The sequence below is a fragment of the Pseudorca crassidens genome, chromosome 3 (genome assembly GCF_039906515.1).
Source record: "Pseudorca crassidens isolate mPseCra1 chromosome 3, mPseCra1.hap1, whole genome shotgun sequence".
NCBI classification, from domain to species: Eukaryota; Metazoa; Chordata; class Mammalia; order Artiodactyla; family Delphinidae; genus Pseudorca; species Pseudorca crassidens.
Window position 1 is genome coordinate 103,603,125 of NC_090298.1, and position 23,680 is coordinate 103,626,804.

Here is a 23,680-nt window from a genome sequence, read left to right on the forward strand (position 1 = left end):
TGGAAGAAAACTGTAATATACATAAAACCTGAAATAATGATTACTTAAATACCATGACATGAATCTCTGGAGTTGGCCTTTGTCATTAAAGATGAATAGTCGTTACTTCCTAATTCTGATTGCTTTGCTAAAAAGATCTACTATATATAGTCATGATGAACCCAAGCTTATGATATTCATCTCCCTCCAGGGACCAAGTTTCTGGGGCAGAAAAACTGTGTGTACAGAAGAGGAGGTACTTTTGTTTACTTCAAATGGAAGACAACAACTAAGCAGATGTATCGAGTACAGCCTATGTTTATTCAAAGATAAATAAAAACTATCACAGTAAATGATGGTAGAGTTTAGAAATTCTTGTTCTCAACTGTCTGCTTAATCTTTTAGCTTAGAATATTATTTTGATGCTTTTTTTTAGAAGAAAAAAATGCATTTCCATTTGTGCTATCTTTATCTGTTTGTCCTACTGCTATCTGGGGATCTCGTCTTCTTTGAGTTTTTGAGAGAGACTTCAGTTGATGGTGTAGGGAAAAAGTGATTTGAACTCTGAATATAAATCCCATATATTATGAATTGTTTAAATCAATGAACTCACTCCAGGCTTTATCTATAAGGAATAATTTAATTTCAGTGGATAGAAAACCAGGCAAAAATGGGTGTAAGTACAAAAGTAATTTATTGATTTGTGTAACTGAAAAGCCTCATTTGTTTCTGTAGGTGAGGTTTGATACAGCAATTCAAAGTTGTGACAAAGGACCTTCCATTGCCCCTCTAGATCACAGAATTGCTGCCTCCTTTGAAGACCTCAAATCCCCATACCACTATTTCCAGTGAAAGGGAAAGAGTCACCTCTTAGGATGGCTCCCAGGAAAATTAGTCTTTGTGGCAGTGTTATGGGCTGAACTGTGTCCTTCCAAATTTCCTATGTTGAAGTCCTAACCCCTAGTAACTCAGTATGTGACTGTATTTGGAGATAGGTGTTTGAAGAGGTAATTAAGTTAAAATTAGGTCATTTAGGGAGAGCCCTAATCCAATATGACTGGTGTCCTGGTAAGAAGAGATTAGGAAACAGAACCACACAGAGGGAAGATCATGTGGAGACAGAAAGGAGACGACCATCTATAAGCCAAGGAGAGAAGCTTCGAGAGAAAACAAACCTGCCAACACCTTGGTCTCAGACTTCTAGCCTTTAGAGCTATGAGAAAATAAATTTCCATGGTTTAAGTCACCCAATCTGTGGTATGTTAATACAGTAGCCGCACCAAGGATACCCAGAATTTCTAGCAAAATTCCAACAGTCACTTTGATGGAAATTGCTTAGGTCATGTGCCACCCCTGAGCATTATGACCATCAGCATTAAAAAATGGATTGGCTTGAGTCAGTCAGGGTTTGCCCCTGAATCTGGGGAAGGGGAGGGACTCTTCCCTAGCCAAAGGACAGGGCTGAGATTCAAGGTCTTTTCGTAGTCCGTGGGTTTACTCTCTTAAGACAAATTTTTGTTCTTGGAACTTGTAAATATTTTTAAGATATAATCTTCCAATATATGTCTTCCTTAAATCATATTCTTACTTTAATCCAGGTACTTGGGCCCTTCTTGCATAACCTGAAGTTACAGTCTAAGACCAATAAAAACAAAACAACAACAAAAAACGAGTAATTTACTGCATCCAAATCACTTCCAAGAGCCACTTGTGAGGATTTTACTGAAGGACCGTATGAGGAAATGGAGGTCAATACTGCCCACCACATAGCAAACAACTTAATAAAACTCCTACTGAAGACAAGCCAGCCCTCTGCTCCTTTGTTGACCTCCCCATCCTCTGCCCCAGCGCACTCTGCTTTGCGGCCCTCCCTTCATCACCCCTATTGCTGAGTATCTTCCCTGGGTGTCCACATGGGGAGCTCCCTCCTCCCTTCAGGTCTCTGTCCAAACCCAATCTTACCCGTGAGGCCGTCTTTGACCACAGCACTCTCTCTCTCCCTTCCCTATTTAATTTTCCTCCCTTTTACTTGTCCTCTAGATTTCCTCGTTCCCACGTTTATTATCTGCCTCTCTCCTTTAGACAGGTCCGTGAGTGTGGAAAGTTTGTTCTATTTCCAGCTGTAGCCTTCATTATTTAAAATCTTGTTTAGAAAATAGAAATCACACAATACATTTTTGTTGAATGAACACATTTTGTTTTCACTAGAGTTTCCCTTCAGTAGCCAGTCATTGGGTCTCCTACCACTGATGCTTCCCCAGCAGGTTTCCCAAATACCCCATGGTCACTAAGAGTGAATTTCTTTAGAAGACAGTAGGATAGTATTAATTATATAAATATATATATGACATACATAAGACATATATATGTATACAGGACATATATACACACACACGTTTGTGACTGTCTTTGTGTATATATGTATATATTTATACAGACACACATTTTCTGTGACACTATTAAAGCCATCTCTTCTCTCTGTCCTGACTTGCCTGACTCATGTGCCTGTTGGCAGGGAGTGGAGCTGTATGATCTTCCCAGGCCTAATCCAAATCTATCACTGTGGAACCAATGAATCCTGCTCCCCAAGTGAATGGTATAAACATAAGGACCCGATGATTTCCTGTGACTCCTTCAGTTACTATCAAAGAGAAGTCACAGCAATCAAATTACTATATCGAGTTGTTTTTTCCAGCAGAATGTTTATGTCATTCTGAGATTTCTTTTACACTTTGAGTTCATTTGCTTTTCTGAACCTTTAAAGAAGGCAATATATTTCCTATTGCCTTTTGTAATCAGACTCAATTTTTTTTAATATGGCCATACGTTTTACATAATCTGATCCCCCATTATCTCATCAGTTTTATCTCTTGCCACTTTCCCTCTCATACTCTTTCCATTTTTGCCACCCACACTGGCTTCTTTCTTCCTCGAATGCACTGTGCCCCTTCTACCCTCTAGAACAGGTCAGAGAGTGTGAAGGTGAAGCTGAACATGTATGCTTGCCTTTGTGCTTAAAGTCCAAATCCTTGAGCTGCCCCACACAACACCAATACCCCTCTACCTCTAAGGTATGAAAAGGGGCTTATGCAGAATTAGCTTCATGAAAATCATTTGGGGTTCATTCAATACAGAAAGAAGAAGCAAAAATCATGAATTTTATGACACTCTTGGTACTTAGGCCAGATTCTTTGCCTGTTAGTGGGAGGGAGCCAGGAAATTTGAATAAGCATGAGGCTGTACAGCCTAGCTTTCCTAATTGAGTCTTTTGAGAAGTGGACAGTCTTGGTGCCACCTGTTACTATCCCACCATAAATGGCTACCATCTGAGAATAAAGCCAGTGTTAGAATTGCTAGTACCTGAAAGAGTTCTGTTTCACGTTCTTAGATTTCAAGGGTGGCTCAGCACTTTTAACATATCTAGTCAACTGGTAGCCAAGACTGCAGGTGCGCCTCTTGTGCTATCAGGGAAACCAGGGTGACCTGCAGAGAAAAATCCTTCTGACACATAGGCCCTCTCATCTGCAGTTTGCTTTGGCTGTAATACTAGCCCTGTCCTCACGTCCACCTTTAGAAGCCGTTAACCCTTCCACAGGCTTCTAAACTTCATGAAGGCAATGATACTGTTTACCTTGTATGACTATCTCCAGTGGCCAGCCTAACACCTTGCACATAATAATTATTTCTTAACTTAAGGAATGAATCTTATATAGAGTTAAATTTATATAACTTAATTCAATTTCAGTGAATGAAATTGATAATAGAGAGAAAATCTGACATATGGTTTCACAAGGTTTACATATGTGTGAGGCATCTTTACTGCAGTCAGAAACTGTGATAAAAGACACAGAAGATATGAAAACATCTCCACTTGCAATAAAGCACTGCTATAATATTAATAAATTGGAAATCATATAAACTAAGACAACAGCTATTTCTTTAGCTTATATCATTTGCTGGCACTTTAATAAAAAACTTCCTACTTACTGCAATACCCAATGTAGGTATTACTACATCTAGTTTTTCTGCTGAGGACACTAAGGCTCATTAAAGTTAAGGACCTTCACCAAGTTCACACTGCTGATGAGGTTTCTCAGCTGGGATTGAAGTATACTGTGCTCTTCCTGGTACACAGGCAACAGCTACTGTTGGTATTTCCATACAGGGTAACTGATGTGGCCATCCCTGTGGCTGTGCTGGGATCCATAAGACCTGAGAGAGCAGCTCACAAGATAAAACAGACAGCTCCGTAATCTGGAATCTCAGGAGGCTGGTGTGGCCAGAGCAGAGGGTTCTTTGGGCTGAGGGTTGAAAGGAAGGGAGAAAGACTCAAAAGCAGCTGGGAGGGGAGTTGTGGGAGCAGTTTCCCATCACCAGGAGCATCTCTTCCCCAGAAGTACCTGGGTACTACAGAACAGCTTTAGAACATTTTAGTTTGATCTGGGGTAGAGGGGGTAATGAGAGAGCTTTCTGTGTCAAACGATATTCTAGTATTCTAAATTAAAGAATCAATTTCATGAATTTTATCGATTTTTTTTTTTTTTGCGGTACGCGGGCCTCTCACTGTTGTAGCCTCTCCCGTTGCGGAGCACAGGCTCCAGACACGCAGGCTCAGCGGCCATGGCTCATGGGTCCAGCTGCCCCGCGGCATGCAGGATCTTCCCGGACCCGGGCACGAACCCGTGTTCCCTGCATCGGCAGACGGACTCCCAACCACTGCGCCACCAGGGAAGCTCTCCCTTAACTTTTTTTCTTCTTTTACCTTGACGAGGTTTTATTTCTTATCTCCTTTGCAGTGATGCTGGGACCAACTGCTCAAAGAAGCCTGTAACGACCCATGCCTTGGTTTGGGTATCTGGATGGGGGGTTGTATAAGGTTAAGTTTCTACCAGAGTGGTTAAAACCATCCCTCACCATGCCTCCCAATTAAATATGACTCAAAAGCAGGACTAAAGCCAAGAACAAGAACCAGCCTTCATTTCTGGGAAACAAAGAGGCTACAGACTGATGTGAATCTAGAGGAACTGAGGAGACCTGGAAATGTCCAGGAAACAACTGAGACAGGTTGAGGCAACTGGGCCGGGTGGCTCAACTGGACAAGCTTAGGCTTTGAAGGTCTCATATTCATTCATTCATACATTCATTCATTCACTCATTCATTTTGTGTGTTGAATATAAAATGGAGAAAAGAAAAATTAATACTCAATAAGTAGAGATAAGGAGTACAGATCACTATGGGTTTAGGGGTGAAAGAGAGAGCAATACGGTAGTAGTTTGAGGGGGCTATAGGGTCAAGGCAAAGGTTTTAAGTCTCTTTGTCTGTAGTTGGTCTGAGGGCAATACATGAGTGGAGAGACTGCGGGTCCAGGAGAGCCTAATGAAATAATGCCCAGACAACAAAATAAGATTCTATACCCAGATGGAAGAGTTGGATTTGACAAGCCATAGGATGCTTCTTTCTTTGAGACTGAGAGAGGAGCTGCTGCTATTTAACTCTTTTAGGAGATCTTTCTTCCAGAAGACCCAAGATGTGTTGTTTGTTAAATTACCTAAAATGCTAATGAGTTTCAGATATAGTCATGGATCATTTATAGACTGTTGTCATGCAAAGGGTAAATTATAAATAATTTAATCTTTAAACAATGTTTACTTTGTGTTAAGATTTTGGGGTGCAAAGCTGAGTGAGACCCAGTCTCTACACTCGGTGAACTAACAGTATTGTAGGGGTGGCGGGCATATGAATAGATTTTTATAAATGTGTCTAATGCAATGATCAAGCATGCCCTGGGTATTACAGGTACCCTAAGGAGATGGTTTCCTTCAGTGGCAGAGTGTGTGTTTATGTATGTATTTGGGTATACATGCTAATATCAGAAAAGGGGTCCCGGAAATAATGATGTATGAGGAGAGCACATTTTAAAAATTTACAACTTACTTTAAAATTCACAGGTATATAATACATACTTATTATGGGAAATAATTTTAAAAGAAATTAAAAGGAATATCTTTTATCCAAAATATAGCATCACTAAAGGAAAGAATATTGAACTTAATGTCAGACTTTGATTTTTAAGTGTGTGTGACTTTGGAAAAGTTTTCTCACATGTCTGGGTATCAGTTTTCTCATCTGAACAGTGAAGAGGCTGGCCTCTAAGGCTAGTCCATACACGATAGTCTCTGAGTCTGTGACTATAAGTACAAATTAATATAACACTGAGAACACAAGTGATTTCTAATTGGTGAAATGTGACAATTTAAAATAGGAAGCCAAGATGGTCTATGTAATTAGCTCTGACACACGTCTCCCTTTATGACAAAGGTCAGTCATTTCAGTTTCCTCTGTCTTGCTTGCTGCATCCCCCAAATGGGGATCACATTCCCTATACCTGCCTTTTTCATGAATCTTTTGTCCAGGTTAATAAGGACCTTATTTCCCTGAAGGAAATGGCTCATGTGTTGGAGGTACATTAATTCTTTTAGGCCATTAGGACACCATTTATTTAATTTTATTCCAAAGTGACAGCTGTGTACTCTACTTTCCTTGGTAAACTCATGGCTTCAGCTTGAAATGCAGGAATGCTATTTAGAAGAAACAGTATCAATAATTTACAGAGTCTCCATAGATATGCTGATGACGTTTTTCCAGATGTTTTTTCTTTTTAAAAACATCATCATGCTGTTATTTACAACAGGCATTTAATTTCCTTTCATATATCATCCACTAGATGGGAGATATATCACAAGTTGGGAAAACTGTGAAGTTAAATTCACATTAGGATTGATTCAGATTCATGTGAGGATCTTTGGTGCTATTCTCTACCTTTGGATATCTGCATTAGGAGATAAACAACATGACTCAGAAACCCTTGCTACCAATCTCTTCTTCCCTAGCAAGAAGACAGAAATTGGGTACTATAACCTAGGTATGCCACTTGGAGCTACGATATTGCTGAATGGCTTCAACTCAGAGAGCATCAATTTGGTGCAAACTACTTGCAAGGCATGTGTTAAGGGACGTGAAGATGTCTTAAAAAGGTCTACAATTTGGCAGGATAGAAATCTGTGGTATCCCTCTAACTCCAATAAGTGTCTTGTTGGTACAAAGAGCTGTGGGAATTCAGAGCAGAGGCAGAAATAATGGAGAAATAGCCTTTTACTGGGTACTCAGCCAAAATAATAAATTCTTATTCAAGTATGAAGGGTAAAGATTTTGTCTTGGATTTTTCTTCTACTGGTTTAAAGAAGGAAACATGACCTGCTGACTGGACAGTATGCCTATAGCCACCTGCCCAAATAGCATCAAGGAGACAGACTGTATAGTTACTGGAACTGCTGCAGACCAAGGCACTGATAAATCACTGCTCTTCTCCTTTCAATGTTTAACTTCTCCAATTGGTACCCAATTCAGGGCTGTAAGATCTAGAGGAGAAATAAAATTTCCAGGCACTTTCAAGTTAGGATGTAGAACCTTGTATGGAAAATAGCAATTTCTCTTTCCTGCTCCTTTGCCTTCTTGATATCCCAGCCTCTTGATGAGGAACCAGAGGCTGGTTGGAGAATTCATGCTAAAGTGAAGAATTGGACGATTTAAAGTCTAAGAAGACTTAAAAAATATTTTAATGTTTGCTGCTTCTGCTTTTCAGAAACAATCATAGAGCAAATAACTAAAATGCTTGAAAAAAGAATAATAATAGTTTAAAATTTGTTCAGGAATAGGATGTGTGTTATATATCTGATAATGCCAAATTATCTTCCAAAGTGGTTCTATTTACAAATGTATTTACAAGCCCAGTTGTATAGTATAAGACTCCTGTTCTACATTCTTGTTAACATTTGATAATGTATGATTTAAAAATTTTTGCCAATCTGTTGTGTGCAAAATGGTGTCCTAATATTGTTTTTATTTTTCTCATTGTAAATGAGATTAATCGTTTTTTCATGTTTATTTTCTTTTCCTATTATGTGCCTGTTATTTTTTAATTGAGTTTTTTTCTCTTATTGATGAGTAGGAATTCTTTCTGTACCCTCGATTCTAAATCTTTATGTGTTACATGTGTTGCTAGCTTCCTTATCTAAATTTGTGGCTTGCCTTTTCACTTTCTTTATGATGAATTTTGATAAACTAGGATTCTTAATATTAATAAAGTTAAGTTAATCAATCTTGTCTTTTGTATTCTGGGTTTACTGTATCTACCCTGAGATCATAAAGGTATTCTTCTATATTGTCTTCTAACATTTTTATGGTTTTGCATTTTACATGTAGGTCTTTAATATCCTTTTAAACAGATTGTTGTGTATAGTACAAAATGGTAAAACTTTTTAGTTTTCTATAAGGATAAAATCACTTATTTCAGCAGTGTATTGAAAGTCAATAATCTATTTCCTCACTGATCTGCCATGCCAGCTCTGATATAGGGCAAGTTTCTGTACAACAACAGCTATTGCTGAAATTGGGTGCCCCAAATATCACCCAAAGAAAGGAAAAATCTGAGTTTATTGCTTACTGTGGTATGGGAGAACACCACCTCACAAAGCTTTGGCACCATTTTCAAGTGAACAAAGTAAAGCCAGAAGTTACTGAGAACTGGACGTCTGGTTTAAGGCTGCTCTTTCACTGTGAAGACTTGACTACGATTGGGTAAATATCATGATAGTCCAGAATTGGAGAAAAACAAAGAGGAGGATTTTGGGGCAAGGGTTTCAAAGAATCTTAGGGTATAAACTGTTGATGCTTTCCATCTAAGAGTTGTTGGGTCATTGGGGAAGTTCCTGTAATAAACAATCAAACCATTCACTTGGCCAGGAGAGTCCTGGAAGAATAAGGAAATGCTATGAAGAAAGTAGAAAGCAGATTCATGTTAATTATGGTAATAAGGTGGGATTATGTTCTCATTTTCTGGGCTGAGTACGGAGGTAGAAGGTTTCAGTACTTAATCTGTTTCTCTACTCTGTCCATTCTGTTCCATTGGTTATTTGTCTATTCTTGTTCCAATACTATCCTTTAAAAACTAACTGGCATTCAAGTAAGTCAGAATATCTGGTAAGATAAGGACCTCCCATCTTTTTTTTCTTGATGAGTTTCTTTGATATTCTTGGTTTCTTCCATATCACTTTAGGATCACCTTCCCAAGTTCCTTACATATACCCATATGTACATACTCAAAACTTGTCAGAATTTTGATTATAATTGTAGTGAATTATTGATAAATTGTGGCAGAACTAATTTCTTTATAATATATAGTCTTCTACTCAATGAACATGCTATATCCCTCCACTCAGCAGTCCCCAACCTCTTTGGCACCAGGGACTGGTTTTGTGGAAGACAGTTTTTCCATGGACTGGGTGGTGGCGGGATGGTTCAGGTGGTAATGTGAGCGATGGGGAGTGGCAGATGAAGCTTCGTTCGCTTGCCTGCCGCTCACCTGCTGTGTGGCCTGGTTGGGGACCCCTGCCTCCACTGATACATTCTCTTCCATTTCCTTCATTGAAATTGTAAAAGTTTCTTCTAAAGGTCATATACACTTTTTGTTACATTTGTCTTAGACATTTTATAGATTTCTTAGATGATATTTTAAATTTTACCCATTAAAAATGATATACATAATGTTTATAGGATTGGTCAAAAAGTTTTAGTTTTCTTTACCATCTTATGAAAACCCAAATGAACTTTTTGGCCAGCCAATACATTTGTTTCTGATATGTAGAAATGCAGTTAATTCTTGTTTATGGCTTTTTGAATCTAGCATTTTGCTTACTTTAAAATTATGAATAGAAATGGTAATTTGGGGCATACCTGTCTTTTTTTTTTGTGAAAGTAAATGGAGTGATTGCTGTGTTTCATCATTAAATAGGATGTTTGCAGATTTTTTTCTAGATGCTCTTTATCAACTTAAGGAATTTTCTACTATTCCTGGTCTGCTAAGAGCTTTATTTTTTTAAAATTATGATTAGAAGTAAATTGTATCAATTATTTTTCCTGCTTCTATCAGAGTGATCATATGATTCATAATTAAAGTAATTAATCATTTTCCTAACACCAGTTAGGAAATCAATCTTCAAGTACCTCTAGTTACAAATCTCACTCTGCCATGTTGTGTTATATTTTTATATATTGCTGGATTTTGCTTGCTAGTATTGTATACATAAGTATACATAATTTTTTTTGCATTTGTAACTTAAAGCATTTATTTTATAGATTTCTGAATTTTACAATTTATATTCTATCTGGTTATCCTCAAAATCTGTTTTGTAATTCATCATAATCTTTTGCTTGATATTCACTTCTTTCCATATCCTTAAAAAAAAAACTTCTCCAAACATATTCACTATGCTTGGTAATTTCAATTATAGATGAGAGAGAACAAAAAAATAATTTTCCCAAAGTTACACAACTTGGTGCAATTTGGATTTGAATTAAACAGCCCACTTTAGACCATGCACTTAACCATGGTCATGAAAGTCTCATTTTACCCCATCTACAACAGGGTAAAGTCTCTAAAACGTATCTTTTAAAAGTTGGGCTGTTCCTGAAGATTTTAAACAGTTAATTGTCAGGATCAAATTTTTGTTTAAAAAGATTGTTATGTGAGTAGTCTGGTGAATGAATTTATGGGGCTGGACTAGAGGAACTAAGACCAGTAGGGTGACTACTCCAGTAATCTAAGGGATGAGGGTCTTAAGCTAGACTCATAGTAAAGAATCTAAAGGAATGGGTGATTCATTGGATGTGGGGTTAGGGAGACAGATAAGTTTAGCTTTTGTTTTTGTTAAACTTGGGAGCCTGATAGATGCTAGTTCCTCTCACTAAGACAGGAATACAGAAGAAAAAGCAGATGTAGCAAAAGCCTGTTTCATTAAATATTTGACATGTTGAATTTGAGGTTTTGGACGTTCCATTTAGGTAAAAATGCTCAATAGTTAAGTTGAGCATATGGAAAAACATGAAAGTCTTCCCCATAGTCTATATATCTCTACCCTTTTAATTTCTCTTTTATATTTTTCCCTAACTTCCTTCCATGCCTTCTCTAGTACAACGCAGAGCAAGCACATTAAAATGTATCAAAACTTTACAAGTCTGAGGGAGTCTAGGGATGTTACCTACATGGAAATCAATTGAGATTCAGACATTCTGTTCTATGAAATAACCAGGTGCAGATGAGGCTTTTCCAAGTGATTTTCAGTTTACTTTCCATTTTTTAAAGCTCACTTTAACCCTGGTATGAACTAGAGATATTTCTTTCTACCCCCACAGCACTGGAGAAATAAGGTCCAATTGATAGAGTTTTTCAGTTACTCAGATCCTATCTCAGAGATGATTCTCTGTGAGTTTCTACCTACAGAATGTCTCTAACTTTCTGTGTATACATCTTTTGCATCTGGTAAATATCCCTTAACCTGTCACTTTTCAAATTTACAGCCAAATTAGGAATTCATGGCTTCTCTAAAACCCTAAGTTTTGCTAAAATTTCCTGCTACACTGTGTAGGTTTCTGATCTCCTGACCATCATTTCTTCATACCGTCCCACAGAGGTAGCTCTCCCCAGGGTGTGTATCTTGGGTTGTAGTCAGTTCTCTGTTCTAACGTGCAATTTGGATTTAACTAATCTACCCAGGGCCAGAATAGTGTTTGATTCAGTCCACTGATTTGGAAAGAGAGTTTTCTTCTTTTTTTCAATGATACTAGCTCATATCTGCTGACTGCAGCATGAAGTAGAAGAAAATGTTTTGGTCTAGAATTATAGTATTAGGATTCTGGTCCAAATTTTACTATAATCCAACCTGACAAGGTTTAGGAAATCATTTCTCTCTCTGAACCCTCATGTTCTTGTTTATCTCTTTGAATCTTCATGTCCACATCTCTATATTCATGAGGAATTCCTCCTGATATTACCATGCTGTTTCAAGGTTTGTGAATTTCACTGTAGTCCGGGGGTGGGGGGGAGGGGGGCACGAGGTGAGGTTACAACTGAGTTCATTTGTCTTTGCATATTTAGTCTCAGTTAGGATCCCTTACACTCACTGGCTCATTCTAGCATGCCCTACTCATTCCAACAAACAAGGTTTATAGGGCATGCTGTTGAAATTTATTTCCCAGCAAAATTGCTAGTTATTTGATGTCATGGAATGTAGGCCTTCTTTCAAAAGTTAACACTACACATATTAAAACAACATATGCTGAGCATTTATTCTAAGATAAAACCCTGCCTCTCTTACTAAGATTTTATAAAAATCCAGTGAACTAATAAATGGAACTAAATAAATGGAAATAATAAATGCAAATGGTATCATTATGCTCATGATAAAGAAAAATTTTGCTTCTCTCTGTGAATCACTTGGAATTTTATTTGATGGCTAAAATTGGGTATTGTTCAAAATATATAATCTATGAGTTAATATTACCTAGAGGTAGATACTACAATTTATATATTTTATTCCTCCTTTTGGACTCTGGACACTGGTAATTATATGTCTCATATTCATCAATATAGAAACAGAAAACTATAAACCCCATTTGCCTGATTAAGCTCTAGCTCTTGAAAAGCACACTGTAGCCAGAGACCAAAGGTCTTTAATTAGTAATGGTTAGCAAAGAATCTGGGCAGGGTAAGAAAGTGTTGGCTCAGGGGTAAGGATGAGATTAGACTCTGAACGATGGAACCCATTAGAACTGGACAGAAAAGGATGAAGATGGGCTTGATTGTCTTAGGTATTTTGCAAACATTAAAGAGGAATGTTATTAGGGTGAAGGCTTCTTCAGGTCAGATATATAGTTCTTACCATAAATTTCTGAAGTGAGGTATACTAAATTCATTTGTACACAAGGGACCTGCATTTCCATGTTATTTGGAGAACATCAGAACTCTTTGTTTTTTTCCTTCAGGCCTCTTTGTAATAGCTGGCTCTAACAGAGCATTTAAAAAATGTGAACTGGAAATTAAATGCCACTCTCTTGAACAACCAAGTTAGTCAAAGAAGAAATCGTAAGGGAAATTAGAAAATATCTTGATAAAATTAAAATAAAAACACAACATACTAAAATATATGGCAACTAGCAAAAGCAGTACTAAGAGAGAAGTTCATAGTGAGAAATACCTACATTAAAAAATGAAGAAAGATCTCAAATCAGCAACCTAATTTTCCCCTCAAGGAGCTAGAAAAAGAAGAACAAGCTAAGCCCAAAGTTAGCAGAAGAAAGGAAATAATGATAAGCGCAGAAATAAATGAAATAAAAAATAGAGAAAAATCAATAAAATTAAGAGATTTTAAAAGATAAACAAAATCGACAAACCCTTGGCTAGACTAAGAAAAAAGGAAAGAACACCCAAATTGATAAAATAAGAAATGAAAGACGAGATTACAAATGATGCCACAGAAATAAAAGGGATCACAAGAGACTACTATGAACAGTCATACACCAAAAACCTGTATGACAGAGAAGAATTGGACAAATTCTTAGAAACATATAACCTCCCAAGACTAAATCATGAAGAAATAGAAAATCTGAACAGATCTATAACTAGTATGAAGATTGAAGCAGTAATTGGAAACCTCCTAACAAAGAAAAGCTCAGAACCAGATGGCTTTGCTGGTGAATTCTACTAAACATTTAAAGAAGAATTAATGCCAATATTTCTCAAATTCTTCCCAAAAAATTGAAGAGGAGGGAATACTTCCAAACTCATTTTCTGATGCCAGTCTTACCTTCATACCAAAGCCAGACAAAGGTACCACAAGGAAAAGAAACCTACAGGTCAATATCCCTTTAAAATATAAATGCAAAAATCCTCAACAAAATACTTGCACACTGAATCCCACAGCACATCAAACAGATCATATACCATGATACACTACATTTACAGAATAGAGGATAAAATCACATGATCATCTCAACTGATGCAAAAAAGGGTTTGACAAAATTCAAAACCCTTTTATGATAAAAACTCTCAACAAATTAAAAAGAGAAGGAAAGTATCTCAACATAACAAAGGCCAAATATAAAAAGCTACAGCTAACATCATACTCAATGGTGAAAAACAGAGCTTTTTCTCTAACATCAGGAACAAGGCAAGGATGCCCACTCTCATCAATTCTATTCAACACAGTACTTGAAGTTCTAGACAGAGCAATTAGGTAAGAAAAAAGAAATAAAAGGCATCCAAATAAAAAAGGAAGAAGCAGAGATTTGGTTCAAGATAGCGGAGTAGAAGGACGTGCTCTCACTCCCTCTTGCGAGAACACCGGAATCGCAACTAACTGCTGAACAATCATCGACAGGAAGACACGGGAACTCACCAAAAAAGATACCCCACATCCAAAGACAAAGGAGAAGCCACAATGAGACGGTAGGAGGGGCGCAATCACAATAAAATCAAATCCCATAACTGCTGGGTGGGTGACTCACAAACTAGAGAACACTTATACCACAGAAGTCTACCCACTGGAGTGAAGGTTCTGAGCCCCATGTCAGGCTTCCCAACCTGGGGGAGTCTGGCAATGGGAGGACGAATTCCTACAGAATCAGACTTTGAAGGCTAGTGGGATTTGATTGCAGGACTTTGACAGGACTGGGGGAAATAGAGACTCCACTCTTGGAGGGCACACACAAAGTAGTGTGCACACTGGGACCCAGGAGAAGGAGCAGTGATCCCATAGGAGACTGAACCAGACCTACCTGCTAGTGTTGGAGGGTCTCCTGCCGAGGCGGGGCATGGCTCTGTCACACCGTGAGGACAAGGACACTGGCAGCAGAAGTTCTGGGAAGTACTCATTGGTGTGAGCCCTCCCAGAGTCCGCCATTAGCCCCACCAAAGAGCCCAGGTATGATCCAGTGTTGGGTCGCCTCAGGCCAAACAATCAACAGGGAGGGAATCCAGCCCCACCCATCAGCAGACAAGAGGATTAAAGTTTTATTGAGCTCTGCCCACCAGAGCAACAGCCAGCTCTACCCACCACCAGTCCCTCCCATTAGGAAACTTGCACAAGCCTCTTAGATAGCCTCATCCACCAGAGGGCAGACAGCAGAAGCAAGAAGAACTACAATCCTGCAGCCTGTGGAAAAAAAAAAACACTCACAGAAAGATAGACAAGATGAAAAGGCAGAGGGCTATGTACCAGATGAAGGAACAAGATAAAACCCCAGAAAATCAACTAAATGAAGTGGAGGTAGGCAACCTTCCAGAAAATGAATTCAGAATAATGATAGTGAAGAGGATCCAGGACCTCGGAAAAAGAATGCAGGCAAAGATTGAGAAGATACAAGAAATGTTTAACAAAGATCTAGAAGAATTAAAGAACAAACAAACAGAGATGAACAATACAATAATTGAAATGAAAAATACAATAGAAGGAATCAATAGCAGAATAACTGAGGCAAAAGAACGGATAAGTGACCTGGAAGACAGAACTGTGGAATTCACTGCTGCAGAACAGAATAAAGAAAAAGGAATGAAAAATGAAGACAGCCTAAGACAGACACCCTCTGGGACATTAAATGCAAAAACATTCTCATTATAGGGGTCCCAGAGGAGGAGAGAGAGAGAGAAAGTACTCGAGGAAATATTTGAAGAGATTTTAGTCGAAAACTTCCTTAACATGGGAAATGAAATAGCCACCCAAGTCCAGGAAGCGCAGAGAGTCCGAGGCAGGATAAACCCAAGGAGAAACATGCTGAGACAAATAGTAATCAAACTGGCAAAAATTAAAGACAAAGAAAAATTACTGAAAGCAGCAAGGGAAAAATGACAAATAACATACAAGGGAACTCCCATAAAGTTAACAGCTGATTTCTCAGCAGAAACTCCACAAGCCAGAAGGGAGTGGCACAATATACTTAAAGGGATGAAAGGGAAGAAACTAAAACCAAGATTACTCTACCCAGCAAGGATCTCATTCAGATTCGATGGAGAAATCAAAAGCTTTACAGACAAGCAAAAGCTAAGAGAGCTCAGCACCACCAAACCACCTCTACAACAAATGCTAAAGGAACTTCTCTAAGTGGGAAACACAAGAGAAGAAAAGGACCTACAAAAACAAACACAAAACAATTAAGAAAATGGTCATAGGAACATACATGTCGATAATTACCTTAAATGTGAATGGATTAAATGCTCCAAGCAAGAGACACAGGCTCGCTGAATGGATACAAAAACAAGACCCATATATATGCTGTCTACAGGAGAACCACTTCAGACCTAGGGACACATACAGACTGAGGGATGGAAAAAGATATTCCATGCAAATGGAAATCAAAAGAAAGCTGGAGTAGCAATACTCATATCAGATAAAATAGACTTTAAAATAAAGAATGTTACAAGAGACAAGGAAGGAAACTACATAATGATCAAGGGATCAATCCAAGAAGAATATATAATAATTATAAATATAGATGCACCTAACACAGGAGCACCTCAATACATAAGGCAACTGCTAACAGCTATAAAAGAGGAAACTGGCAGTAACACAATAATAACGGGGGACTTTAACACCTCACTTACACCAATAGACACATCATCCAAACAGAATATTAATAAGGAAACACAAGCTTTAAAAGACACAATAGACCAGATAGATTTAACTGATATTTATAGGACATTCCATCCAAAAACAGCAGATTACACTTCCTCCTCAAGTGCGCATGGAACATTCTCCAGGATAGATCACATCTTGGGTCACAAATCAAGCCTCAGTAAATTTAAGAAAATTGAAATCATATCAAGCATCTTTTCTGACCACAATGCTATGAGATTAGAAATCAATTACAGGGAAGAAAACGTAAAACACAGAGACACAGGGAGGCTAAAAATACGTTACTAAATAACCAAGGGATCACTGAAGAAATCAAAGAGGAAATCAAAAAATACCTAGAGACAAATGACGATGAAAACACGATGATCCAAAACCTATGTGATGCAGCAAAAGCAGTTCTAAGAGGGAAGTTTATAGCTATACAAGCCTACGTCAAGAAACAAAAAAAATCTCAAATAACAATCTAAACTTACACCAAAGGAACTAGAGAAAGAAGAATAAACAAAACCCAAAGTTAGCAGGAGAGAAATCATAAAGATCAGAGCAGAAATAAATGAAACAGAAACAAAACAATAGCAAAGATCAATAAAACTAAAAGCTGCTTCTTTGAAAGGAGAAACAAAATTGATAAACCATTAGCCAGACTCATCAAGAAAAAGAGGGAGAGGACTCAAATCAATAAAATTAGAAATGAAAAAGGAGAAGTTACAACAGACATCGCAGAAATACAAAGCATCCTAAGAGAATACTACAAGCAACTCTATGCTAATAAAATGGACAACCTGGAAGAAATGGACAAATTCTTAGAGAGGTATAACTTTCCAAGACTGAACCAGGAAGAAATAGAAAATATGAGCAGACCAATCACAAGTAATGAAATTGAAACTGTGATTAAAAATCTTGCAACAAACAAAAGTCCAAGACCAGATGGCTGCACAGGTGAATTCTATCAAACATTTAGAGAAGAGCTAACACTCATACTTCTCAAAGTCTTCTGAAAAATTGTAGAGGAAGGAACACTCACAAACTCATTCTATGAGGCCACCATCACCCTGATACCAAAACCAGACAAAGATACTACAAAAAAAGAAAATTACAGACCAATATCACTGATGAATACAGATGCAAAAAATCCTCAACAAAATACTAGCAAACAGAATCCAACAACACATTAAAAGGATCATACACCATGATCAAGTGGGATTTATCCCAGGGATGCAAGGATTCTTCAATACATCCAAATCAATCAATGTGATACACCATATTAACAAATTAAAGAATAAAAACCATATGATCATCTCAATAGATGCAGAAAAAGCTTTTGACAAAACTCATCACCCATTTATGATAAAAACTCTCCAGAAAGTGGTTATAGAGGGAACCTACTTCAACATAATGAAGGCCATATATGACAAACCCACAGCAAACATCATTCTCAATGGTGAAAAACTGAAAGCATTCCCTCTAAGATCAGGAACAAGACAAGGATGTCCACTGTCACCACTATTATTCAACATAGTTTTGGAAGTCCTAGCCATGGCAATCAGTGAAGTAAAACAAATAAAAGGAATACAAATTGGAGAAAAAGAAGTAAAACTGTCACTGTTTGCAGATGACATGATACTATAAATAGAGAATCCTAAAGATGCCACCAGAAAACTAGAGCTAATCAATGAATTTGGTAAAGTCGCAGGATACAAAATTAATGCACAGAAATCTCTTGCATTCCTCTACACTAATGATGAAAAATCTGAAAGAGAAATTAAGGAAACACTCCCATTTACCACTGCATCAAAAAGAATAAAATACCTAGGAATCAACCTACCCAGGGAGACAAAAGACCTTTATGCAGAAAACTATAAGACACTGATGAAAGCAATTAAAGATGATAGCAACAGAGGGAGAGATATATGGTGCTCTTGGATTGGAAGAATCAATATAGTGAAAATGACTATACTACCCAAAGCAATGTACAGATTCAATGCAATCTCTATCAAATTACCAATGGCATTTTTTACAGAACTAGAACAAAAAATCTTAAAATTTGTATGGAGACACAAAAGACCCCGAATAGCCAAAGCAGTCTTGAGGGAAATAAACGGAGCTGGAGGAATCAGACTCCCTGATCTCAGACTATACTGCAAAGCTACAGTAATCAAGACAATATGGTACTGGTACAAAAACAGAAACATAGATCAATGGAACAAGATAGAAAGCCCAGAGATAAACCCATGCACCTATGGTCAACTAATCTATGACAAAGGAGGCAAGGATATACAATGGAGAAAAGACAGTCTCTTCAATAAGTGGTGCTGGGAAAACTGGACAGCTACATGTAAAAGAAGGAAATTAGAACACTCCCTAACACCATACACAAAAATAAACTCAAAATGGATTATACGTAAATGTAAGACCAGACACTATAAAACTCTTAGAGGAAAACATAGGCAGAACACTATTTAACATAAATCATAGCAAGATCTTTTTTGATCCACCTCCTAGAGTAATGGAAATAAAAACAAAAATAAACAAATGGGATCTAATGAAACTTAAAAGCTTTTGCACAGCAAAGGAAACCATAAACAAGACAAAACGACAACCCTCAGAATGGGAGAAGATATTTGCAAATGAATCAACGGACAAAGGATTAATCTCCAAAATATATAAACAGCTCATGCAGCTCAATATTAAAAAAACAAATAACCCAATCCAAACATGGGCAGAAAACCTAAATAGACTTTTCTCTAAAGAAGACATACAGATGGACAAGAAGCACATGAAAAGCTGCTCAACATCACTAATTATTAGAGAAATGCAAATCAAAACTACAATGAGGTATCACCTCACACCAGTCAGAATGGGCATCATCAAAAAATCTACAAGCAACAAATGCTGCAGAGGGTGTGGAGAAAAGGGAACCCTTTTGCGTTGTTGGTGGGGATGTAAAATTGATACAGCCAGTATGGAGAAGAGTATGGAGATTCTTTAAAAAACTAAAAATATTACTATCATATGACCCAGTAATCCCAGTAATGGGCATATACCCAGAGGAAACCATAATTCAAAAAGACACATGTATCCCACTGTTCACTGCAGCACTATTTACCAGCTCATGGAAGCAACCTAAATGCCCATCAACAGACGAATGCATAAAGAAGATGTGGTACATATATACAATGGAATATTACTCAGCCACAAAAAGGAACGAAATTGGGTCATTTGTGGAGACGTGGATGGATCAAGAAGCTGTCATACAGAGTGAAGTAAGTCAGAAAGAGAAAAATAAATATCATATATTAAGGCATATATGTGGAACCTAGAAAAATGGTACAGATGAACCGGTTTGCAGGGCAGAAACTGAGACACAGATGTAGAGAACAAACGTATGGACACCAGTGGGGGAAAGCGGTGGGAAGTGGGGGTGGTGGTGTGATGAATTGGGAGATTGGGACTGAAATGTATACACTGATCTGTATAAAACGGATGACTAATAAGAACCTGCTGTATAAAAGAATAAAAGAAAAAATATAAAAGAAAATAATGTGACATGAAAAAAAAAAGAAAGGAAGAAGAAAAATCTTTCCTGTTTACAGGTCTTATATATAGAAAACCCTACAGACACCATCAAAAAACTGTTGGAACTAATAAATTCAGTAAAGTTTCAGGATACAAAATCAATATACAAAAATCAATTGTTCCTATACATTAACTAAAAAACTATCTGAAAAGAAAATGAAGAAAACAATACCATTTACAATAGCATCAAAAAGAATAAAACATTTATGAATAAACTTAACCAAGGAGTGTGAAAGACTTGTATACTGAAAACTATGAAATGTTGATGAAAGAAATTAAACAAGACACAAACAAATGGAAAGACCCCCCCATGAACATGGATTGGAAGACTTATTGTTAAAATGTCCATATTTCCAAAGCAATTTAAAGATTCAATGCAATCCCTATCAAAATCCCAATGACATTATTTTCTGAAATAGAAAAAAACGATTCTACAATTCATACTGAACTACAAAAGACCACAAAGAGACCAATAGATCCTGAGAAAAAAGAACAAAGCTGGAGGCAAGAAAGCTGATTTCAATGTATACTAGAAAGCTTCATATCTGTATGTACATGGCTGATTCATTTTGTTGTTGAGTGGAGGCAAACATAACATTGTAAAGCAACCATACTCCAATAAAAATTAATTTAAAAAAATTTCAGTAGTCAAAACAGCATAGTATTAGCAGAAAGACAGAGACACAAAAACCAGTGGGACAGAATAGAGAGCCCAGAAATAAATCCATGCATATATGGTCAACTAGTCTTTGACAAGGAAGCTAAGAATATACAATGCAGGAAGGGAAAGTCTCTTCAATAAATGGTGCTGGGAAAACTGGACATTCACAAGCAAGAGAACAAAATTGGAATCTTATACCATGCACAAAAATCAACTTAAAATGGATTAAAAATTTAAATTTAAGACTTGAAACTGTAAATTTTCTAGAAGAAAACATAGGGAAAAGGCTTCATGACATTGGTCTTGGCATTAACCTTATAGATATGACCGCAAAAGCACAGGCAAAAAAACCAAACAAAAAACACAAATAAGTGGGACTACATCAAATTAAAAAGCTTTTGTACAGCAAAGGAAACAATCAGAAGACTGAAAAGGCAACCTACAGAATGGGAGAAAATCTATATATTGCAAGCCATATATTTGATAAAGGATTAATCTCTAAAATACATAAAGAACTCCTATAAATCTATAACAAAAAAATCCCTTAAAACTTAATTAAAAAATGGTCCAAGGACTTGACAGACATTTCTCAAAAGAAGATATACAAATAGGCAACAGATATATGAAAAAAAATGCATATTTCACTAATCAACCAGGAAACGCAAATCAAAACTAGAATGAGGTATCACCTCACATCCATTAAGATGGCCACTATGAAAAAACCAGAAAATAACAAGTGTTGGAGAGGGTGTGGAGAGATTGGAGCCCATGTGCACTGTTGGTGGGAATGTATATTCATACAGTCTCTATGGAAAGCTGTATGTAGGTTCCTCAAAAAATTAAAAATAGAATCACCATATGATCCATCAATCTCATTCCTGAGTATATAGTCAGAAGAATTGAAAACAGAATCTTGAAGAGATAGCTGCACACATGTTCATTGCATCATTATTCACAATAGCCAAGAAGTGAAAGCAACCTAAATGTGCATCAACAGATGAATGGATAAAGAAAATATGATATATATATATATATATATTACACAATGAAACATTATTCAGCCTTAAAAAAGAGGAAACTCTGTCATATTTTACACCATGGGTGAACCTTGAAGACATTATGCTATATGAAATAAGTTAGTCACAAAAAGACAAATAATAAATGATTCTACTTATATGAAGTGTCCAAAGTATTCAAACTCTTAAAAACAGAAAGTAGAATAGTGTTTGTCAGGGGATGGAAGGAGGGAGAAAAGAGGAGCTGTTCAATGGGTATAGAGTTTCAGTACCGCAAGATAAAAGAAAAATACATGAATGTGCACTTAATTCAGCAATTATAAGCTCTTTGATTGTAGGAGCTGACCGAGTGTGCAGCATAGTGGTGTACTCATAGGTGTTCAATTAATGCTTGTTAGACTAAACTATATTCATTGCCAAGATGCAAGAACAAAGTTATTTATGAATCAAGACTAGAGCAATGTTTCTCAGCATTTAAAAACACATCACTTTTTTCTGCCACGCATTAAAATTCTCACTTTTTCAGATGTTATTTGGAATTTCAAAGTAAATGATATACCAATAAAAGTATCTATACAATGGTGATTTTTGAATATGTCTTGTTACACCAGACATGTGCTCATCCCTCGCCAATTCTGAAACACTCTCCTAGTTGGTATATCCCCAAGCTTGGAATCGCTACTGGAAACTAAAGGGATGGGATGGCAAATGAAGGCACAATATGCTTGTCATTTTCCCCTTTTTTATCCATGGCAGACATGGGCCGTGTCACTTTCTTTTCTGTTGTGCTCAGACGTAGTATCTGATTCTTCTCAAAATAACCCTCCACATAGCCATACTGATGAATTGAAGCTGTCACGTAAGATGAGGTCAACTTTCCACCCTTGGTTTAGGGCATAATTTCCAGGTATGTGAATTTACAATGGAAGGGTCTGTTAATCAAAATAATGTGCATGCTGATATAGCACAAAGCACATCCAGACAGAACTCTGAATGAACAAGCTGCTCACCTAAGTGCACCATCTCTGGGCACTTAAAGGTCTACCTGATCTGAGCACCTGCATTTACAAACAAGAATATTCTGTACTTTGGAAATATTTTTAAAAGACGATGAAATTATATTTGGAGAATAACTGAACTTATACCCTATAATACGAAGTCTTTACCATTTATTGTACAGCTCTCTACATTACAAAATACAAAAAACACGTGATGGATTCTGCTGTCATCCTTTGGTTCTCTCCCCATATGGAACTGCGGTTACGTGCCCAAGGGAGCGCTTGTGGGACGGGGCCCATATACGTGTGCTCCACAATGCTGTGTACCACAGGCCGAGGGTAGTGGACATCTGCTTCTTACTTCAGAGCTCAAGAGTTCTTTTTTTGTTTATCTTCGATAGGAAGAAGCACTTCTGTCTTTTGCATCTGAGAACGCTGTGTCTGTGATCTGTCTGACAACAGCATTTTGCTGACCTCTATCAACAGCAAGGCTCATTGAGGCGAGTATGTGTATGTGCATGTGCGTGTGTGCGTGCGTGCGTGTGTGTGTGTGTGTGTGTGTGTGTGTGTGTGTAGGGGATGGGGGGTGGAGGGATGTTAGGCTGAGAAGGGGCAAATACATACAGAAAACACACATTAGAACTTAGTCTTTTAATTCAATAAATGTTGCTGAGCACCCACTATATGTCAGGCACTTTCTAGATTCTAGGAATAAAGCAATGAATAAGACAAAGTCCCTGCCACTTGTCTATTTGACATTTTTGTCAAAGGAGTTAAGAATGAACAAATAAGTAAAATGTACTGTGCAGTGGTGGGGGAAGAGCATTATTTAGAAAAAATAAAGCAGTTCAAGGGACAGTTTATGTCTGGGTGGGGTTTTATATTTGTTACAGGGAGGTCACAGAACGCGTCAGTGATGACATCTG